We start from the raw sequence: 11,890 nt of genomic DNA on the forward strand, positions 1-11,890 counted from the left end.
CCTGTGCCTTGTGACCCCACCTGACACTCTCACCACCATCCTTGCTCTTTCAAGGTATCTTTTATTGCCAGACAAAGGGAGAAATATCTATTTGAATGTGGCACCAGATCATTGCTAACATCTCTACAATAGAAAAAGGCCCTGAAGAATAAAGCCATCCTTGGTATTATCAGGAAGCCAGGTGAGGGCTGAGAGGGCTGAGGTGTTGTCACACGTGGCAAGGATTAAAGGTTGCCAGCCTTGGTGTTGGCCACACTAGGGCTGTTCTCAGCTGGTGTGAGCTAAGGTACATTCCATAAAACAAAAAAATATTGAACTGTGTCTGTTATACCCCATGATTTCACTGGAATTTCAGGAAACACATGATGGAAAGAGCCCGCAAAGGTCATCGCATCCAGTCCCTGCTATCTTGGGCAACTGCTCCACGCACACCCACTCGAAAGCAGATCAAGCTTCATCATAAAACCCATCAGGCTGCTGCCTGCCACCCACTCCTCCTGCTGAAGGCTGTCCTATAGCTTCCCTCCTCTGCTGGCTGCAAACCTTCCAGCTTTCAAACAGAATTTATTACATGGAATCCATCCCGGCTCACTTTCTGAATGCACAATTTTAATCCAGCTGGGGGAAGAAGCAGAGGATGGTGGGGCCTCTTTGCATTCCTTTGTTGCACAAATCTGGGAGAGCATTCCCCTCGTGTGGGGAGCCCACTGCACGGATGAAAGGTAGGACTCAGCTTTCAGTTCCTACATTTCCTCCTCTATTAACTCACTTCACTATTGAGCTCTCTGCTATTTCATTGCAGCCTTTCCTTCACAAATCACTTCTTTTTTTTTTTTGTAGGCAGAGCTATTTCATCATAGCAAGATTTATCTCAGGACAATTAGTAGCGAGGAGACAGTATCTATGCCAGTTTGCCCGAAATCCAAGATTCACCACAGGCAGTTCACTCACCAGGGGGGCACAGGATCACCAGGCCAAACTTGAACATGGTTAAATGCTGTGAGCTTCAAGATGAGGAGAAAGCTGGGCTCTTTCTGCCTCATGCACCCTGAGCGTCTTATGACCATTTAACATGCAGAATTAATCACACTTTATTCATTCAGATTCATTTCACTATGATATTTCATATTGGGTGCACCATAATTTTGACCAGCTGGGAACATGGGGCAACTTTAACACCATCGGGAGCATCAAAGTCCTCTCAGTCTTAGCAGGTTAAAGCCTGATCCACCAAGACAGCCTGGGCTCAGCTCCTCCTGAGAACACTGTGGTTATGCTTAGTGAGGAAGGCTTCAAAGCTTGGATGCACATTGCTTTTCTCTCTGCATAGAAATAAGCCATTTTTGACCAGCATTTTCACCTTGCTGAATGTGGAAAATATCAAAGGAAATGTGCTTTGTATATGTAAAAAATCAGCTCAACAAGAAAGATTTCTCCGGAGGGATGTGATCAGAAGGGAAAATTCACTGCTGGACTTCCATTTGTCTGCAGAAGTTATATCTTTGTTTTTGCTAGGTTTTTTAGGACTAAAATGACAGTGATTAAGAGATTCATTTAGTAAGCTTATGCTTCTTCCTTTCAGGCACACTCTCCCTGGAGGAGTTAAATTGGAAATCCAAGGAGACTTCTGAGGGTGGGGAGCTCAGAGGAGGTGTGGAGAACATATTTCAGCAGTTCCTGAGGTGGCAGGTAGTGATTTCAAGTGAGGAAGCAGGAGAAGGTTGGAGTCTCTGATCAACCCTGGCTGGCTTCCAGCTCCCAGGGCCCAGGAATGGGTGTAACCATGGACCCAATTCTGCTAAAAGAAGAAATTCCTCCCTGTGAGGGTGGGGAGGCCCTGGCAAAGGGTGCCCAGAGAAGCTGTAGCTGCCCCTGGATCCCTGGAAGTGTCCAAGGCCAGGCTGGACAGAGTTTGGAGCAACCTGGGATAGTGGGGGGTGAAAAAGAAAAGCCTCTAAAACACAGCCCCAAAATGTTAAGTAACAAACTGAACCCAGCTGCTTCAGGAGGAAGAAGTACAAACCCTTTTTGCTGTACTTTTTCTTGTTTCTTTGTCTTCCTCAGACTAATTCTTCATTTATTTTCTTCGTTTTGCCTTCTCTCTTTTCTTCTTCCCATAAACATTTCTTCTTCCAACTCTATCTCCTGCAGCACAATTTTATGCTAACACCATCTTATTCTCCTATTCTTCTCTCTCACTTCTTTCTGTCTTGGTCTGACACAGCAAGTCCCATTCTCCTGCTGTACTCTTACTTTCACCCTTTGTTCTTAAGCCAGTTCCAGTCCTTGCCCCTCCTGCTTGCCTCTCACAGGTTTTCTCTGCCTGGCTCCAAGGCTGTCCCTCTTCTGGGCTCCAGAGGCAAGGGATGCAGCAGCTGACACCAGGAGTTTGAGCCTGGGCTCAGGTGATGCTGCCTGGTTGTGCTCTTTGGGAGCCGTGCAAAGTGAGGTCATTTAAGAAGGACACACCTGCCCCTAACAGGCTTTGAAAATTGACTTCAGATGCGTGAAATGGGTCAATAAAAACAAGAAATGAAACTGATGTCAGAGGTTGTATTTATTTGACAATAAATTGCTTCCTATGCTCGAATTTCTCTCTCAGTTGGGAGGCTCATGGCTCTTGGCCAAGGAAATGGGCCTTGCAGCAGAGGGAAATGAGGAGAGAGACTCCGAGCAGGGGACAAGAGCTGACAAGGCCACCAGCTGCTTCTACCTTGCAGGTGACCCTGCCCAAGGTGTTCATCATTAAGCCAGACAAAGATGTAATAATATATTTGTATTTAATTATTTTATTACTGCATGGCAGTATTTTAGATTATAAAATAATATCAGAGCAGGGGTGTACATAATAACTCGCAACAAAAAGCAAAACTGCTGGAAGATTTCCCCGTACAGGTTTATTTTGTCAAGTATTGTTCCTCATTTACATTTTTTGCTCTTAAACTAAGAAAGAGATCCTCCCTCTGCATTGTGAGCAGCACCTTTTGAAGACAAGGAAGAAAGAGTGGGAATAAAATGACAAAACATTAAATAAACCCTGGAGCCCATGCCTCTACTGTTATGTGAGAAGGGGTTTCAAAGGGAAGCATTTGTATTTAGGTTTCTGAGCAGCAGTGTAGAGCAGCCCCACCACCGCTCCTTCCTGCTGGCTGCGGCTGTGTTCCTGACAGAAGATTCGGGAATAAGCCCGAGAACAGCAACCCAAACCCCTTCAGCTACTGAGTCAAAGGAATTCTGCAAGTCACTCCATGACTCAGATCAGGGCTGTCTCAGCCTGGCTCTCCTCCACATCCCCTGGAGATGCTAGATCCTGTTCCAGTGAGGAAACTGCCTCAAGCTGCCACTGACACCCTCCAAAAGGGACCTGTTGCTGAGGCAGACAGCTGGATGTTGTTTATGCTTTTCCTACAGCACACTGCAGGGGGGCACAGCAGAGCCTGGGGGGACACCTGGAGCAGATCCAGGTCCCCCAGGATGGGTTTTGCCAGGAGAAAAACGGTTTGACCAACATCTCTGGGCCCAGCCTGGCTGCAGTACCTGGACAGCTGTACCCATGGCATGTGACATGGCACCAGGATTTTGTTCTGTTGCAGCCTTCTCCAGCTGTAGATGGCACTTGCTGTGTCACTTCCTCACTAGGCTGTGGTCTGGAGGCATTTTTGCTGCTTCCAAGCTTGATTGCAGACTTCAGTGGGGGAATTAGGGCAAGCTTTAGTTTTGCCATAGCTCAGTGGTTCTTTATCTTCTCAGATAGTGACACAGTGCGTTTCCACCTCCCAGCTTTGTCGCTGCCAAGGACCACTGGCCTTACTCTGCTCCATGAAAAGCACTCAGTCAGCACAGCAAGGTGAACCTAATGCTCTGGTTTTAATTAATTGCAATAAGATCCCCATCACCACCAGCAACCCCCTATGTCTCTGAGATATTTGAGTGAGAGAAGTACTGAACAAGGCGAAAGTATAGTAACAGGGGCCTGGCTGGATGCTCTTCACCCCCTTGCCCCACAAGTGTTTATTAAAGGTGAATTCCTGAGGGTGTTTGTCTACCTCTGGCTCACAGAGAAAAAACTGTTGGGGAAGATGAAACAGGAAGGCCTGGTGGATATGATTGCCTGACAAAAGATTTTGGGAATATGAAAACTACAGGCAACATCGAAATGAAAGCCACTTTTGAAATACCAAGTCTTAGTTACTGAACAACTGGAAAACAATGGTATGGCCGACTGAAGTAATCCCCTCTTGATGGAACAATACCCTCTGCTTGCAAACAGGTCCAAGGGTCAGAGCAGACCCTACTAGCTCAGCAGAAGGGGTCCAAAGAGTAGTTTTTAGAAGTTAAGATGTAACACTCTATGGTAATATAAGAACTCTTATAGGCTGTATGTAAATGCTATAGGATTTGTATCTTGTATTAGATTGGTTAGTGACAATTAGAATATTCAGTACAGAAGATGATTTATTGTATTGTAACCAGGACTTCAGACCTTCATTCTCTCTTCCATTCCTTTTCTCTCTTCCACTTCTACTCTTGCTCTTACTCTTGCTCTTACACTCTCTCTCTCACCCGTTTACTCTCTTGCTCTCTTGGGCCTGCTCAGAGCTGAGTCTGGCAGCTCTGAGCAGTGCCCCAATACCCACGCCCTTTACAATAAACCGACTGTGTCCCAAGACCTGCCTATAGAGATCTCCCGTCTCCATCCGTCCCGACTGGACCCTGAACCCCTTAACCTACAAAAAACATTGAAAGCTTTGATGAGACCAGCCTGAGCTTCCAAATTTCTGAATCTATATGAGTTTTTGAACTCCTGAGTGGTTAATACATCCAGGTAAGAGAGTGGACAACTAACCTATGTATATCAACCACCCATACCACCACAGCTGGAGCTGCAGGAGATGATGTGGATCACAGGACACCCCTTTCACAGTCCTTGGGCTTCTTCAAGCCCTTCTGCAGCCCCACTTCCAAGGTGGAAATAGCAGCAGCAGAGGTAGGAGTGCTGCGGGATGGGTACGCCCTCTACCATCTTGTCCTGCCTTTGGGGGAGCAGGGCTGCTGCCTCTCACCCTGTCTTTGTGCAGCACAGTGCCCAGCACTCAGTATTTTGGAAAACAGATGATTTCTGCAATACCAGGGCAGGGGTTTGGCCCACACCATCAGTGCCAAGTTTAAAGACTTAATTTGAGACTGGGGACCACTGAAAGTGGCTTTGTCTCACGAGAGGACCCTCCTGTGGCTGCTTCCTTCTCAATCAGTGAAACACCCTAATCCAAGTCTCTTCTTAATGCAGGATATCACCATATCCACTTTTCCTGGACTTTTCTATTTCTGCTCCCTTTGCTTGAACTCCTGGTTGGCAGGACCTCTCCTAACTTGTGAAGGTGTGGGCTGTCACAAGATTTGTCATTTTTCCTTGTGCACCTTTGCTCTTATACAATGAGATCCAGGCTGTATTTGAAGTCTTCCCCAAACTTTATATAAATATCAAAAAAACCCAGGGAGTTATATCTGAAATATTCTGTGTAAACATCTTCTGAAAGTGAGCTCTCCAGTCACCACAGCCTAACAAATATGATCTCCCTCGGATTTGAGGAAGTGACACAAGTTCTGTATCTTAAACTTCAGAAGCTTTTTCCATTCTGACTCAAGTAATTCTAAAAGTGTAAAGGGTAAAAATCTTCACCTATGGACAATATGGAGGATGAAGGTTTGGAGCAGAGGGGTCAGAAATTAACTGGCTGAAAATCACAAGGGTCCTGAAAACATCCAAGCTGAAGAGCTGCTTTCCCCATCTCCCTTCTTTTGTCATTCTTTATGGTCTGAGATGAAAAGAAATTGCAAAAATGTTTCAGAGTTTAATTTAAAATTCGGACGTTACATAACTAGAGCCATAGTGAGAATGGTGCCTGGACACACAAGGACAAGAACCTCCTGGGTCTGACATGCTGAGAACACAACCAGGCCAGCTCATGCAGAAGCAGGACAGAGGGAGGGACCTCACCAGCTGTTCCCCACACAAACCTTGTGTAATTAACAGGTGCTGTAAATGAAGCAAAGCCAACATGACAGTCACAGCTGCATTAGCTTCCTTGCTGAGCTCTGTCTCCTTCTGACCAAGTGCAGACATCAGCATCCCTCCCCTTTCTGGGGCATCTCTGAAAGCCCTTGAGCAGCCCAGCTCAGGCCTGGCCTCTTTTTGCTTCCCAGCCTCTTGCAGAACTCACAGGTCTGCCCATTTGGGGTGACCTTTGCTGAGCCAGCCTGGCAGTAGCAGCCAACAGCTTCTGCTCATCCTGGGAGATGGATTCTCCTTTCCAATCCTGTTTTTGTTCTCTGCTGCTGCACAGCTCCTTTTATGTCAAGCAGAAAAAAATGGATCAGGTGGAAATGCAGGGAAATGAACTCACAGGTTATTATGATGGCAATAGATTCATTTCAGTCAACTTTATCATTAATCCCCTCTCAGGATCTGTGGTGTCTGCGTCTCCTCCTCACAGAGAGCTGGTAACTCTGCACACCCTCTGTTCCCAGGGACAACTTCCAAGTTCACCCAGTGAAAAGCAGGGGAGTGGGAAAGCCAAGCTTTGCCTGCTGAGTTCTCCTCCCTGGATGTACACAGAGCGTTAACAACTCTTCCAGTGGAAAGATGTATCTCCCCTTTTTTCCTACCCCTTCTCCAAACCCCTTGCATTGTCTCCTCCACACAGCTTTCTGCTCCCTGCCAAAATTCTTCTTGAACAGGAGCTTCAAACCATTTCCCATAGGAAATTACTCCATTGAGGGGGTCTCCTTACTCCCAGCTGCTGACATGCTGCTCCCAGGATATCCGTGGCCTATTTAAATAAATTTATTCCTCCATCCTCCCCTGCTGCAGTGGGGAAGTTCTCTCTAGTCCCATGGATGTCCTTCCCTTTGCTGGAGTCGGTGGGGGCTGCCTTGGGCTCTGGGCAGTGAAGGGATGATCCACGTCCCTGATTACGACCCATAGTGAAACTGAAGCTCCACAGGGACACAGGGGATGCCCAACCCTGGAGAGGGAAGCATAAAACCAAAGTGACGAACGGCATTTGGGACAGCCACAGGAATGGTTCAGAGGTGGATAGTGATGGGAATTACAAAAGCTTGGGTTCTTCAGTACAGTCCCCATCCCTGCTGATTACATTTCCATGCTTTCCTGCTTCCCCCTGATCTACCCTACAAAGCCTGCATGTGTCCCCTGAGTTGCCAGCCTGGCAGCCCCTGATGGGCTGCTGATCCCACGAATTGCAGAGCTCCCAAGCCCTTTCTCCTCCCTTCCAAACACATCCCTTGGCTCTGGATGATGCAGGGAGCTTCTCACACATCTCTCAGTTGCCTGGTTACCAGGTTAAGCCTGGTGACAAATGCTGGGTGACAGTTTGCTTAACACTGCTTCCTCCATGACCTGGGATCCAGCCCTTTCCATTCCCAGCCTCCTGTGGTGTCAAGTCTTCAGATGCTCTTGTTCACAGTCTCTTTTTGGTAACTTAACTCCTGAATCCTCTGTTCAGTCTGGTCCATCCTGTAATCTCCAATGTCCTGCAATTGAATTATCTCCTCCCAGACCAACTTCCCCAGGATCCCTCAAAAAACTTCTGATTTAATGCCTCAATTCTCAAGTAGGCTGTTGCAGGAAAGATCAATATTTTTTCTTTCCTCCTGCACTAGGAAGAAGATAAATCTATATATCATTGATCCCATAACTTATAAACCCCCAGCCTTGAGATATCTATCTTGACACGTTCACATGTGACCTCATACAATAGGATACAGTCTCCCTGTTGCAACTGTGTGATAAAGGAATAATAATAATAATAATGCACAGAACAACCAACATCTCCTTCCATCACTCGTATGCAGATGATGCCCTTTAAACCAAAGCCACCTCTCCTTCCTTCATTTATAGAGTTGAGTAAAATGTGGATCCCACATGTTCCCCTAATGCAAATAGGACATGGAGGAGTGACAGGACAAGCAGGGATGGGGTTAAACTGACAGAGAGGAGGTTTAGATTGGATATTAGGAAGAAATTCTTCCCTGTGAAGGTGGTGAAGCCGTAGCACAGGGTGCCCAGAGAAGCTGTGGCTGCCCCATCCCTGGAAGTCTCCAGGGCCAGCTTGGACAGGGCTTAGAGCAACCTGGGACAGTGGAAGGTGTCCCTGCCCATGGGACTTTAAGACCACTTTCAACCAAAATTTTGCCATGACTCTATGAAATAAAAGATGTCTTGAAATCCAGATTTCCTTTTACGTCTAAAATGTGGAAGTTTTCGTATTCCTTAATTTCTTTCTGTGTTTTTGTCCTTTGTAACACCATTGGAGATGCTGAGTGAATGCATCTGCTTTTCCAGCTCCAGAACTCCCTCTCAGAGAAGACAACTCCAAACATTAAATTCTCCCCTCTCCTGGCCCAGTGAGATCCTGCTGTGCCTCCCACCCTTCAGAGCATCTTCTTCCTCTCAAATGGGGCATCCATCACCTCAGAGCCAAAACCACTCTACAACTGAGTGGGCTGTTGCAGAGAGTTGTCTCAGGCACTGTTGAAGAGGCATTTGTCCAGCTGCAACCAGAGTGACCAAAACACATTCTATTCGTCCCCTGCTGAAGCCCAGAATTTTTGGATGAATCTGAGCTTAACTATTTATAATTGACCTTTGCACAAAAGAACATGAAATTTTTATAGCCTAAATCCTCATTTATTAACTTTACTGGAGTGTAAAATATTGCTGTTTGCTATAAATTTGTACCAGGACAAACAATATATATGCTAATTAGTGGCTCTGCAGCCTTTCGGGGCGTCTGTGCTCACAAGTCCTTTCCACCAGGCAACAGAGAAGGATGGAACAGACAAATGACAATTGAGAGGTGTGATGCTCTCTGTTCAATCGGTGGAGTCTGGAGAGGTGAATTAATGGTGTTCATTATAATGAGTCCATTTCCTTTCCATTTCCTCTATAAATTAGCACAGGTGCCATGCTGTGTCCCTGAGAGAGCCCATCAGAGGCAACCTGCTGAGATGCACCTGCAAACCCATCGCTCTGGAGTTCTTTTATCACTCCTTGTTCAGCTTTCCCCTTCCTTTGCCTTCCTTCAGCCCATCTATTCATCTTCTCCATTCTGTCTCCTCCATCTTTGCTTTACCATCCTTTTAGCCTTTTCCCTATTTTCATTTTTGCATGACTTTATTGTTTCTTCCTGCCCCTCTTTTCCTATTTCCTCTTTTTTCCCCCACTTTCCTTTATGTCTTCTCCTGCTTGGTTTTCTTGCCAAACATTATCCTACTACTACTTTGAGGATCTCATTGTTACTTTATAAACTTTGGATCACCCAAGGACACATATCCCTAAGGCTCATCAAAACTCAACATGAAATAGAACCATGGAGAGAGGGAAATAGAGAATGAGATGTGTTCAGTTTCCTGTGGCTGAAGTAGCTATTTCATGGTTAGTTGGCTTTTGCTGCCAAAAAATAAAGTGGTGGGGATAATAAAGGGAGCCTGTTGGAAACAGCTCAGATTTTCCAGGATCTGCAGCTGCATCTGATTTCCTGTTTCCGTGTTTGCCCTGGAATGTCAGCAAATACAGGCTGGAAAAAGGAGTGGCAACCTGCTAGGAATTAACATGGATGCTCACAACAGTGGCTCAGGGGTGGGGAAATGGGAGATCAAATCCTTCTTAGGGCTGAGTGGTCACAGGATTCTGACATGGACCTGAAATGATGCTCCTCAAAATCTGTCCTTCCTCTTCTCCTGTTTCCCTGCACCTCTCCAGTTCATTGTCTGCAGGATGCAACAGGACACCCATAGGAGGAGCATCCAAAATTGTAATAAAGCTCAATCATCTGTGGGGATGGCTCAAATCAGAGGGGCCGGGACCAAGGAAAATCCAGATATAATAAACCCAATAAAAAAAAAGGTGTGCATATTTCTCCTGGATACAGATTCCAGATGCTGGTTTTCATGGAATTTAGACTGTGCAAGGAATCTAACTGAGTTCATTGAATTGTGGGAAATTGCTAGGGATTTTCCATCAAAATATTTGCAAAGTGGTAGTTGGTTTCTATCAAAATAAAAAAAAAAATCAGCTGAAAAATACCAGCGTTGCAGAAATTGCTTCAACATTTCCTTTGAAGTAGGCAGGTACAAGCCCTACTCTGAAGACCGTGGGAGAGAATAATGTGCCCCAAAATATCATTATCATGAGGCAAAATGACATACCTGGAGGATTTTAACTCAAAATATTTTTTTTTGCATTTTCAAACTATCCTTTAACTATTTTGCAGCAAAATTGCATTTCTGTTCAACTTTTTCTGCTATCAGTCTTATGGGTACATTGAAATACCTCAGAGGGGAAAATTCTGCATGTGAATCAGGTCTGTAGTCTGGTATAAATGTTAAATAAAAATATTTCCCTAGACCCACAAGCTTTCTGCTTCCTAGGGAGTAATATAAACCCTGCTGTGAAGCTGTCCTTGGGTATTTGTAAAGGTAAATAAACAACAAAATACTTAATTAACAGAATGTTTGTGTAGAAAAAAAAAATAAAATCAGTTCATCAATCTGAGTTTATACATATTGAAATAAAAATCTTCCTGTAATGATTTTTGTTTTCTTATTTTTCCCCACTAATTTTAACAAACTTTTAATGAACACAACAATGTACCAGAAGCTCCAGGGTTTTCAATTCTAACAGACAGTCTGCTGAAACCACAGCTTTTGCTTCCTTCTCATTTAAAGACAGGCTTCCCCCTAAAGCATAAGGTTGAGTTTAAGGAGAAAATTATTTCAATGAGCAGGATACGGGATTTGGGGTTGAAATCTGTATTGTTTTTATTGAAATTTTTACGTGCAGGTGTCCCCTCCATAGGGCAGTTTACCCACAGAAGAGAGAGGACGCAGTGTCTCTGAAGCAGAGACATCTTTGGGTGGATTTTCTCTCAGTGTCAGTTGTTTGGGAAGTGTGGTCTGGGTGGTTTGACAAAGGGGAGGGACACTCCTTCTCTACTGCCAAGGCTCCAAGCAGCCCAAAGGGAGGGAGCAGAGGGAACAGTGGTTAAACACCCACTGCCTTCAGAGATTATGTTTTAAATTGCTGGTCACGAGAAAAATTCTGGGCCAAATTGTCTGCTGATGTAGCTCATCTCAACTCTAGCAGAGTTATAGCAGGAGAGATGTCAGCTGGAGCCAGAGCGTGCCCAGCTTTCTGTGTTCAAACAGCATGAGAATGGCTAAAAAATGCATTAGGTTGTTACAAGTGTGTTTTGGATTCTCATTTATGTGTCTTGTCCATTTAAAATCTTTAGGTTTTTCTGGGAACATGGTGGTGGGGAGCTGTGGGTTTGTTTTTTTTTTTTTTTCCAGCTGCATATACAGAAAAAAAAAGCAGTGCATGCTTTCCTGACCAAAAAGAGAAAATAAAAGTATTCCTTAATATACATCACTAAGAACTGGGGATTTATGTGAAAGATCAAAGCAAGCTGGGACCATTGGGCAGCAGGATGAAGGAAGAGATGTCTGGGATTGCTGTGTACAGGGCAGTGATATGGAAGTACATTCCTATTAATCTCAGGGTCACCAATACTCTCTCCAGTTTCCTCTCACTGGAACTCTGCTTTACATGAAAGCAACCTGGAGATCTCTGTGATCACAGAATGGTTTGGGCTTGAAGGGACCTTAAAGATTATGTAATTCCAACCCCTTGCCATGGATGATCTTATTGGCACTTCTTTACACAGCCTCAGCAGAATTGTTAATGACCCAAATTATCACCCTCAAGCATTGGACTGGCCCAAATCACAGATGTGGACCTGGCAACTTCAGACCCTTCATTGTGTCATCGACTTGGTATTAGCTGCTACATTAAATTCATCAATAAAGA

The 11,890-nt window shown here is 45.0% G+C and overlaps 1 long non-coding RNA gene across 1 annotated transcript; it reads left to right on the plus strand.

Annotated features, from left to right (window-relative positions):
- The first annotated feature begins 500 nt into the window (after nt 1-500).
- LOC125336794 lies at nt 501-2,525 on the plus strand. Its single transcript, XR_007207851.1, has 3 exons — nt 501-722; nt 1,583-1,689; nt 2,313-2,525. It is a non-coding gene; the product is annotated as an uncharacterized LOC125336794 (long non-coding RNA).
- Nucleotides 2,526-11,890: the final 9,365 nt, after the last annotated feature.

Source organism: Corvus hawaiiensis, chromosome 21 (genome assembly GCF_020740725.1).
Source record: "Corvus hawaiiensis isolate bCorHaw1 chromosome 21, bCorHaw1.pri.cur, whole genome shotgun sequence".
In the NCBI taxonomy this organism is placed as follows: Eukaryota; Metazoa; Chordata; class Aves; order Passeriformes; family Corvidae; genus Corvus; species Corvus hawaiiensis.